The sequence below is a fragment of the Varroa jacobsoni genome, unplaced genomic scaffold (assembly GCF_002532875.2).
Source record: "Varroa jacobsoni isolate VJ856 unplaced genomic scaffold, vjacob_1.0 scaffold_1030, whole genome shotgun sequence".
NCBI lineage: Eukaryota > Metazoa > Arthropoda > Arachnida > Mesostigmata > Varroidae > Varroa > Varroa jacobsoni.
In genome coordinates this window covers 292,194-303,434 of record NW_019213932.1, presented here as the reverse complement: position 1 = coordinate 303,434, position 11,241 = coordinate 292,194, and the positions used below count along the sequence as shown (strand labels likewise).

Here is an 11,241-nt window from a genome sequence, read left to right as displayed (position 1 = left end):
TCGACTCACGGGGGTTTAACAAGGACCATAGGCTTATGAGGGGGTCAGTTTCGTACGAATCTCAGCGCAAAACGTTTACATTTCAATTGGCACGATTATTTCCTGAGACTTTTTGTTATACTGCCGACTTTGCGGATTAGTAACATATTTCAGGAGCGGACGTCTGCTTGATTTTGTTCTAGGGTTCAGCCATGTTTAATGGCAATACCAGGCATAAAATGCAAAATATTTATTAATAACAGCTTTACTAGCTATATTTTTCAAACACCTCAAATCAGCTATACAGTTTTCCTAGACAATATTTCAGCTAGGATTATCGAGGACACTGCAATGTTTGCTGAAGGTTCAACGAATGTCGCGGGACCGACTGTTATCAAAAAATCAAAATGATACGACAAAAGTTGCAAACGATGTACCTCGTAATGATCTTTTCTCCTGTTCTCTCCGACTGTATATATGTCTCCGATATAGTATAGCTCTGATTGTAGTCAATTTTTCATGTAAATTGAAGGCCTTATCTTCATGACACAAAGAGAAGAAATACCGGAAATAACACGTCGTGCAGCAAGATCTAGTTTATTGAAGCTAAGCTAGCGAAAAATATTTGAAAATAATCATCTTCAGAGCGCGACATCGATGATCGCTTAAGCAGTCGACAACCGTCACCGAATCGGAAAGAGCTAGAAGGACAATTGGGTCAACGGTCGTAATGTTTTTATCTCGTCGGCCAACTGTGCTGCCCAACTCCTGTTTCTTTCCAGCTTTTTGTTTCCACAGCTGCCTTTGACAAATATTAATAATGTAGATTCTTACCTCGAACTTCAGCTATTGCCATTACTAACAACTAAGATATTAGCTATTCACAATTGGTTATTATTATTATTAGAAAAAGTTCTGAGAACATTCAATACCAATATGATATTCGGTTCGACGTATCTTATGTTATACGTGTTTCCATATTTATTAATTTTTTTTTTTGTTAATAATAATAAGACAGTACTCTTCAAATTTGACGGGGCCACATGTTTTAGCACAAGATCCGACGTAGTGACTTCCGACCTCGTAGGTAAAAACCCACTTCAGTTTGCTCTATATGTCGCTACATTCGCCTCTTTCAGGCCAGACGGTCCTGGTTACTTTTCGATTTTCCCTGCAACGGTGAAATATTCGAGGACTTACGAACACCATTAGTTCATCAGAAACCACCTACGGCAGCGGCAATTGCTTCTGCTGGAGTGTCGATCGATTTTCTAGCCGGTAGTAAAATATGTCTCGACATTTTTGGGTGTATATCGAAAACATAATTCAGAAACCTCTTTTCCACCGTTCGAAGTGCTTTTGCTTTAGGTGAACAGAGTAACGATGGCTGAACGAACCACCTGCGGAACGATCAATACACTCAATAAATTCAATAAAAATGCGCCTTCTCCTATAGCTTTTTCTACAATTGAGTAAAAAAACACATAAAAAAAAAAGAAGAATAAACGACTATCGCTAAGAAATTCGTTTCGGGGTATTTTTGTCTAATATTTGTTAGAGTTTGATAGTGATGTGTAGAGAACGTCATCTACGATCAATTCAAATACATGTTGTGCAGCCAAGGCACGGGGGCATTTAGCACTTATCATTGTAAATGCATTGCCATAATAACTGTTACCGTGCGGCCATTGTCACTTTAAGTTTTAACATTGGCAAATGCTTACGATGGCTCGCCATTTCACAGGTCTGTTGAAAAACTATCCAGGTAAGCTCAGCAAGAGCCGTTCAAAGTAATAAGTTACGACTCGAGTACCGAACGTCAAAAAACTAAAAAATAAATACAAAAAATATATGATAATCTAAAAGAAATGCTTGTTTTTCTATGCACAAGCAGATTTTGCTGTCAGATCTCATTATTGCGACGAAGTAATGCACCTTCTATCTGCTACTATGTGCGTCGGTTGAAAGCACAAAGCTCTCTTTCATGAAGAAAATCTTTTAGAGATCGGTCGGTAGAGAGGTCTGAAGCAAAATAGTTGAGGGCTGAAACAAAGTACAAAGGCCGAATAATTATCAGCGCACTTTTATATACCGTTGACACTTTAAAAATGCATGTAGGTCATGAATCTTGCAGAGTCAGAATGTATAATTTGGTCCCTATATATATATATATATATATATATATACATCACAATTTTAAGACAGGTGTTCCGCTTCGTCAAGGTGATCTCAGTCTATTACGATGCATGTGTTCCACAAATTCATTTACCACCGTTAATAACCTCAATTCCATCCTTAACTATTACAGTTCACGCTGAAATTAAAAACAGCGTAATCATTAGGTATCACAAATTGACATACAAAGAAAAACAATCGTGTGTATAACGTTCGTGGTCTGTCTGCAGGCAAGGTCCTTAATTTTCCTGCTTTTTTTTTTCATTTTCGGCACGGATTGCTCTGTTGTTGTTTAAGGAGAAGTTATAGCAGTCCTGTGTAAGTTTAAGGCCTTGAACAGTGCCCGAACCGCTTCCCGGGGTGTTCGATTGCGCAAGCGACATACGAACCAGTATCGCTTGCGGTTGACAGTCAAGACCTCCAATATTCGTGTTTTTTTACGAGAACGAACATTGTAGTAGCTGCTGTGGCTTCTAGTTTCTTTAGTAAATCGGACAAAAAAGTAGACAAAAGATAGGGTTAAAGTATTCGCCCTGAGCGAGGTCAGGTGCAGATCTCTTAAAGTGTCCTACTTAAATACTATTTAATACCGACCTCGTCGAAGGCTGAAACTAGCCTAGATAAAGTATGGCTTCTCTAAAAACAATTTTATAAATGTCGAGAAACACAAAGAAATACAGGGTCCCTAGTGTATTATAAACCCATGCGAGAACGGAAATGTTATCAGCTTTTCTTGTTTCTATAGAACACACACATCGTCTGTCTCGTTTTTTTTGTGTTGTGAACATTGTAATCGAGCGATAATTCTATATTATATAGTAATAATAAGCGACAAAAGAAACGTGTATAATTGACGTTAACTATCATTTAGTTGAACTGTTGCTGGGGTTGCATTTTAAAGCAGATGTGACACATAATCACAAACAAGCCAGAACTTTAGCAGATATAGCAAACGTTTTTAAAGTTCATGTTTGAAATGTTTGACAATCAGATTGATTTCAGCGTTACGAAAACGTATTAGAAAGTATAAAATTGAAAGATATGATTTTGTTTATCAATAATTTTCCGATTCAGATGTTGGTTGGCATAACTTAATGCGAGCAGCTTTAAGTTTACATACGTATCAAACTACATGTCTTCACCATGAAGAACACCATCCACCATTATAACTGAGGCCTTGCGTGTGAATATTTATGGTGCCAAACGGCCAATGCGGATTCACACAGACGCTTACCGCCGTCATCCCTTATGTAGAAGCTTAACTTGACAAATAAATACCGCTATATGTACAATTATTTTTTGTATGTAGAAAAACAATACCGAATAGATGCGTATCTACTGGATAGCTTCGAAGACGCTACTGGGTATGTTTATCCGGTACTGCTTTTGAGCTGTAGTCACGATAATAATTAGAACAGCATAGAGCTAGCTTGACTACGTTAGGCTACTCATGTAACAATCGCAAATCCTTCTAGGCCATTTTTAGAACTATTTTTTCTTCGTGTTATCTTTCAATCTGCATGCATCACCTGTTTTTCGTGGCCTATGGAGAAATTCGCACGTTACCATAAACCGTAGAAAAGATCTTGCAAAAAAAGAAAAGTCGCGATTGACTGGACCCGCCTCATATTTTGACATGCGACAATGGATTTTGACGGTAGAACGCTTTTCAATGGGCCTTAGCGTAACGAGCATTCGTAGGCATAGGCCTTCGGTCAAAAGATTCGAGGAGTTTCTTTCCAGATTTATTCATCAGCCAACCATATTACATACAGAATTTTTTTGTGACGTGTAGCAGTTGGATTCTCTTTCGCAGACTTTCTTGAGAACAGCGACACTTGAATTATTTCCTTTCTCTTACATTTAACATATGCCTTGCCCTGGTGTCGAGTAAAGCTAAACATTAAATATATATCGCACCACAGCTTTTGCGCTATTTATTATTACTGTTATTATTATTATTATTATCAAGTTACCATAATCTAGTGAACTATTTTTCCTTTTTTTTTCTTTCTTTGTTAGGGCATAACTATAATAAACTGTTTCTGGCGACTAAAAAAATTTCTTCTTGTCCTACGCTAACCTAGAACACAAGTCCGGCGTCTAAGGAACCTGTAGCATATCGAACAACTTTTACGCGGTTATTTATATAGATTCCATACATTTTTGAATTATAGCTCAAAAGATTAATTGGCTTTGTGCGTTCCATATACCAGTTAACCATGCCCTGGCAACCAGCGTACACATGTGCCACATAAATAGCTAAACCTATTATATTCAAGTTCTTTTGGCAATCGGTTGGCGAAAATTCTCAATTCGTTCGAACGCATCTGCCCCTCTGTTCCGTCGATCTCATTGGGTGGAGTCACCCACGTGCCTTCACCGCTCTACTCTATTGTCCGAAAGGCAGGCCATCGGTGAGGCTGCCATAAGGGAGTTTTATGAAGGCTGCGACTTTTTCAACGATTGTCTAGCAGTTTGTGGCTAACCTCAGCCCGTTGCTGTATTGAATGCCATAATGCTTCGGCATTGTGGCTGATTTTATCTGTTTCCTTTTTTTTTTTTTTTTTTTTTTATTTCTCCTTTATCTCTCGTACAAATCGGTGTTTGCTAGATCGGTGGCTTTTGAGTGCTCATGGTGCTAGGCTAACAGCGCCTCATTTCCATTTACCTTTGGTCGTCGGCGGCCGCTTGACTGGCCTCGCTTCATTTCCTACGAGACAGATGAATTTCGAAGCGTCGCTTCACGGAGCTGTATAAGATGCCCTATGCGGATGGTACGTCCTATTGAATCAACGGAGGGAGTGGGCCATGAGTACGACAAGTTTTGACAATACGACTTCGCAACGATCACGATCGGGGGTCGTTAAGAAGGCAGCGGATCGCCGGGTTAAGTTGAGACAGCATTGAAATGAGCTCTCATCCATGACCCCATTCACCGCGGATGGAAATGAGATGACTGGACCAGGCCGAATCGATGTACACGCTCGGGCTAAAGGTGCTTGATCCCCAGGAGTGACAAATCGACCCCACTTAATGTCAAGAAGGGTGCCGACTATTCCTGTGGTAAAATGCATCCGCGTGGTTAACTCTCTAGGGAAGGGGATCTGTTTGTCAGGCAAAAAGCTAAAGTAAAGATGGGAAAGATTTTAAGAGCGATAAAATGGCTGATGTTTAACCATACGTCAACTACAAGCTGTGTGTAAACCGGCCTAGCAGAAAGCTGTAATGGGCTGGACGTTAAGAAGGATGGAAAGAAAAGAAAACAGCCATCTGTGAATGTCTTTGCTTGCGTTACTTTTGTTCGTGTCGAATTAATAGCTGGTTAGGTGATCTGCATGAAGATACAAGTTAACATGTAGAACTATGAGGCTTGTTAAGCTAAGGAAAAGGCCTCACCTCTTTGATACTCGCTATAATCTTACATCGCATCGCATAGAGTTCGGCGTGTAGAGCTGTTTTTGTAGGATTCTTCATATCGTGTTTTAACGTTAACCAAAATCTTGCGAAAACACTATGTAGCTAAATGTCCTAGCTAACTATTTATAGCTATGAATAAAGTCGAGGATGTAAACAAGATTCAAAAATAAGTATTTCGATTGAGTTAAATGTAGATATTTAGGAAAATATTGTATAATCAACTCGTGCAAAAGAAATTTCTAAGAGCTTACATCGATTTTGCCGTATTACAGCCGTATGACAAAGAAAGGCAACGGAAATATACGGTTTTGTCAATTAGTTACCAAGCGTAGCTACCATAGGGGACCGTGGTGATACTTTTTTGGTCTAGACCCCGTCTGTGTTGTGCCTATACAACATTATGAAACAGCAGGCAAGCCATGATGCACCGAAAAATTTGTTATTACACAGGGAGGAAAAACAAAGGGACGGTTAGGCTACTATCAATCGCAAAGTCGAATTTATGTTCGGCTAATAAAGCGGCACAACGAAAAAAACCTGTGTCACATAAGCCTTTAGCTTCGTGCTTGTATGGGCCGTATGCGTACTTGAACGCTGGGGTTTTTCCGGTTCTATCTTTGCCACCCAAACGGAGTGATACTTATGATGCAACATTTACACACGACGCAACGCTATTCCACGTACTCCACAATGTTAAACAGTATTCCAGTAAGCCATGTTTTATAATCCCTTTTGTTCACGTGACCATGCAAAAAGAGGAAGTGCGCAAAATTTGCCTGTTTATAGCAACGATTTCAGCTTGCATAGGATGGGGCAGTCCGATAAGATTACCCCATCATAAGTGCCGGCTTATAGTCACATAGTCACTTTCCATCAAGATTAATCCCCACGTTCTCAAAATGCATCTTACGTTTGAAAGGTGGCAAGCGCGACCTGCGCTCAGAAGAGTAGTTACTGGTGGAGCTGTTACCTCCACCACCACAACACAACAAGATAGACCTCGCCGAACTGCATCTCATCGAATCGTTGGCCCCCTGATCTGCTGTTCTACCAGCTTTTTGCTGAGCTCTTTTTGTTCCATTATGGCATTGTTAGTAGACGGGTTGAGTCTATACTTCCAACGCAATTCAAGCTGAACTCGATATTAATAATAGGGGAGGTCACGGCAAATATATGCAGCTCCGCAATAGAGTCAAAGGCTCCGGGGTGGAGTAAGTTAAAGGAAGTGCCAGTCATTGTATGGTGGTTTCCTTTGTATCTGTTCGTGTGTGCGTGCGTGTGCATATGCGAGAGCCTATATACGGTCCAAGCGTAGGGGCAAAAATGCATTAGATAAAGTAGGGAGAAATCACGAGTTGAATGCTGGTGGAGACGCTGTGACAGCTATAACAGGAGCAGTACCCAATATAAGAGCATACCAAGCGGGAGCCGCAGCGTTGAAGTTATTACAGCAACCGATGATGGCAATACTTGGGAGAGTCGCTTGAATGGTGGACGGTTCCAGTCTATGGCTGAACATGAATATCTGGCCGGGACTGAAGCGGCGGAGCGTTTTGGACGCCGAGTCCTGACTGAAGTCGAATGGACCAACGACTACGTATAGACAAAGGTACCATTTCGAACCCATACTAGCACCGATATACTGTGTATCATGGAATACGGACAAGACAGTTAGGCTTGTTTTAGGCGCAGCTCTTTTTTGTTGATGTCTGGGTTTAACCAACGTGTCGTTGATACATGTGTAATGGATTATGTTGTATCGCTGGAGAAGAAGCGGTCGAAGTAAAAAATTCAATCATTGCTTCGTGTTGTAAATGTTGTTATTACAATATCCTAATTGCTATAAAGGATCTCTATGTCTGCACCAATGAAGTACTGCGTAGGAAATAAAAGCACGCCGTTTGATTGGTTTCGCCAATTTCGCTTTCACTGAAACAGTTTGAGGATTTTAGCTCTGTATATACAGAATGGAGCAAAAATGTCGTGAGACTCTTTATTTTAAAGCTATACAATATATATGTATATAGGCAATTCTGTTTTGTTCCACGTTCTATGACGGATAACTTACTGCATTTTAGTCTACACTTACCGATATTAACCAACTCTTTAGCGTTTTTTCCCGCGGTTCATTGCACTAACTCATCTCTCACTGACTCCGTGCTCTTGCAACAACGTTGACAACCATGTGCCGAGGTTAGGGTGATCAACGACCAGTGGCGTCTGCCTCTTGAGTCAGCCTAGTAGGTTTCCGACAACCGGTATTCACGACAGCCGCTCACTGTTGCTATAGATGTCGTCGTCAATAGGTTCCTGTAATCAATCTCTTGCTTGAGCAACAAGGCTGCTACGAGACGAAGCAAGGTTGATATGCCATTTCTCAAGCTTTTGACAGCGCGGGCGATGCCAGCTTCCGACGGTTTTGCATAACGGCTGCCGACCTAAGCGAAACCCGCTCCTCTGATCTCGTCTGCTTCCGACTTTAACGTTGTCCAAACAACTAATGAAGACGTCTTTTTCTAATAACTTGCCGACGTAACAATTGCCGGAGACGTCAATGGTATCTGCACTATGGACTAGATGGTACTTGTGGTCGACTGACGTGGCCGGATGAACTGGGAGATCGTACGCTGTACAGGTCGCTGTATATGCGGGGCATTATATAGAATGCAATGTGCGGGCATTGTGCTTGAGAGTTTTGCGATATGGTATGGGTGCATTTGACGATAGCACACACACACCTGCGCGGGGTTACCTTATCAACTGGTCCTATTGCGATTAGCGGTATTACTATTGCTATCTGCTGTCGTCTGGTGGTAAGCCTGAAGTGCATTGCTAATCATATCCTTGCTTAAACACAAACAGTTTTAGACTGACATACACCAGAGCGAGAGCCCAATTAGGCACGCTCTTATGATTGAGCACATTCAGCGCGTTAAATGGGAACAAGACATGGTTGGCGAAAGGGAAACGTGTGGGGAAGGGGTATTTATGCTCGTCTACTACTACCAAGGGGAAAACATGCTCGTCTACTCACTAGAAGGAGCGATAACGCTTTTGTGCTACAAAAACGTGATGGTGGTGCACTGAGCACCATAAATATGAGTATATGGCAGAGGATCGCGTCTCTTTTGTCAAACACCACAGCTGGCACCGGTTTTCACTATACTAATCACTTTCATCTCCCTGATACTTCTGATAGAATGGAGCGGCCCGCCGGCCGGCCGGCCAGCCAGCTATGTGATAAGATACGGTGAGTGTTAAATACCGCTCTTCGTACATAAAATATGAGGATCTAGTAAATAAACTTGAATCTCTAAGTATAGGGATTCGATCGATGTAGAGTCGTCAGTTGGTAACGTCAACGCATGCTCAGACAGCTCGAATGTGTTTGTCGGACGGTGGATGATAAAATTTAATGGATTTTAATTTTCATTAGGCGTCTTACACCCCCACCCCACACAAAAAACATGGACACAGAACGCATTATATCACAGCTTTATACGAACATCAACACTGAAGTGTGGATGCCGTCGTCATGGTATAGAATGAATAAATAAAAATTGCCGTCGATCCTTACTGCCTGACGCAGCACTCGAATCAACATTGTGTTCTATTTAGCAGCGTGTACTAGATGTAATTACTAGGCTATGGAGTGGCAACTAACAAAAATATACGGGGGTATACTGGACCAAGTCTCTAATGTAAACGCTCAACCAAATGTTTTCGATCTTTTTTGACCATCTGCGTGCGTACGGCGTAATAGTTCGCCCGCTGGGTGATAATCAATACAAATACTGAACATTACCAAGTCCACATTGGGTATCAGATCCACTCTCTGCACACTTTCTAGTTAACAACAAGTAAAATTCTGATAGCACTTCAATACATGAAGCTCTTCTTAGATAAGCTTCATTAGAACGCATGCGTAGCGACACATATACATAAAGAGAATGTATGACGAAATACCCTTTTTATCTCAAACCGTTTCAAAGTCATAGAAGCAGCGCTCACGATTTTAACATAAACAGTACGGAGTTTAGTGCTTGTTGGCATTTCTTTGTCACTTTCGCTTACTTTGTCCACGGTTGCGGCATGCAGACACGGCGAGAGCTCAGTGATCTGCTAAGGCCAGCGTTTATCAGCCAGATAGGCTTAATGATGGCTTCTTCAATGCCCTGACTCAGTCACGGTGACTTTGAAGAAATGATAATTTTTCCACCGTAGTTTAGCCATAGAAATTGCTATGTCACAACACCATCATACACTATTAGAACAAAGCAGACATAATTCATTCAGTATCACTACGAAATATTTGATAATCCGTTTGCAATGATCTAGTTGAAGAAATAAATCTATATTTAGTTATCTAAATTATTTAGAAGAGAAGTCAGCATGTACATTAAAATTCATTCGTCTGTTTGTCGGACCAAGGACGATTTCTCACATTGGGTGGATTAAGCCTACCCTTCTGGCTCGCTAGAAATTCTTGTTGGGCAGGCCTGCGCAGAAGCCGACCAAACACATTTCCTTTTAGAGGTGACGCTTTGCTTTACCCCGTGTAGCAATAATTTGCAACTCCGTTAGTATTTTCCATATTTGAAAATGGCACGCTAACTACGCTGACAAAAGCCTAAAAAAAAAATGTATATTCCTATGCCGGTTGTCCTGCGTGGACAAGTGTGCTTAACATGTGTTATATAACGTAACAACAAGCGCCGGGCAAAGCCGCGGATTGTCTTCTGGTATATCATGATATCATATGTTATTATAAAGTACTTTTTTTAAAATTTATATAGAGTATAATCCTCTCCAACGATGATTTGTCATTAAACCACTAACTTGGAGTCTAGCGAATATCAGTAGGTGTCGGAAACGCCCATGTAGTGCGTAATACTTACATAAAGCTTATTTGATTAGATAGAATATTTCTGATGAAGGTAGTTGAAGTTACAAAATACGAGTTGTGTCTCTCTAGTTGTACAATCGGTCGCAAACTAGATCCTGGATTTCAGAACCGTTCATAAGGGCGAAATATTAATTTCATGTAATCTTGATCATATTCTAAGAATTGTTTGGGTATTTATGGTTACCACGGGGTGTGAACACAAACCGGCTTTGCGTGTTTGCATACGCACATTTTGCAGGCCACTATCGACGGCCCACTGGATGCCCTCGCAGGTCTATATCACTCGTGTCGGACTGTACATACGCCGCCAAAAATAGCGAACTTTGCCTCTGCGAAGTTCTCTATGTGTGTCTATCAGCGTTTGCTGGAGAAGAAAAACACGTAGGCATAATGTAACTAAACATACGAAAATAGACCTGTCTAGAGCACAGGAACAGGCATTCAACACGAAACTAAATAGGAATTTGTCGATATGAGTCAACGGTAAGCAGGCGTATTTGTGAGCAAGAAATCGTTTAGACTAAAAGGTACGGTTGTGCGGTAAAACTAAGACTATAAGTAGAAGCGTGCATCACTGTCAATGCCAAAGATGTGTTTGAACGTGTACTTAATAGTTATCAGGGCCTACGTTTAGGTCCTTAGGCTCTATCGCATTTACACGTTACATGACGATAAAGAAAACGATAACCCTTAACAGTACTGAAAAGTTGTTGTGACAGAAAATGAAATCTCCAAAAATCAGAGCAACAGCGCTTAATATA

General features: G+C 40.9%; 1 long non-coding RNA gene across 2 annotated transcripts; it reads right to left on the bottom strand.

Moving 5' to 3' along the window:
• Positions 1-927: 927 nt before the first annotated feature.
• On the bottom strand, positions 928-8,246 carry LOC111265942 (uncharacterized). 2 transcript variants are annotated; one of them, XR_002683778.2, is made up of 3 exons: positions 7,664-8,246; positions 4,826-5,215; positions 928-1,379 (listed from the first exon to the last, which is right to left on the bottom strand). It is a non-coding gene; the product is annotated as an uncharacterized LOC111265942 (long non-coding RNA). The 2 variants fall into 2 exon arrangements; XR_015313253.1 differs by lacking the exon at positions 928-1,379 and having other exon boundaries at positions 4,280-5,215.
• Between the last annotated feature and the right edge of the window lie 2,995 nt (positions 8,247-11,241).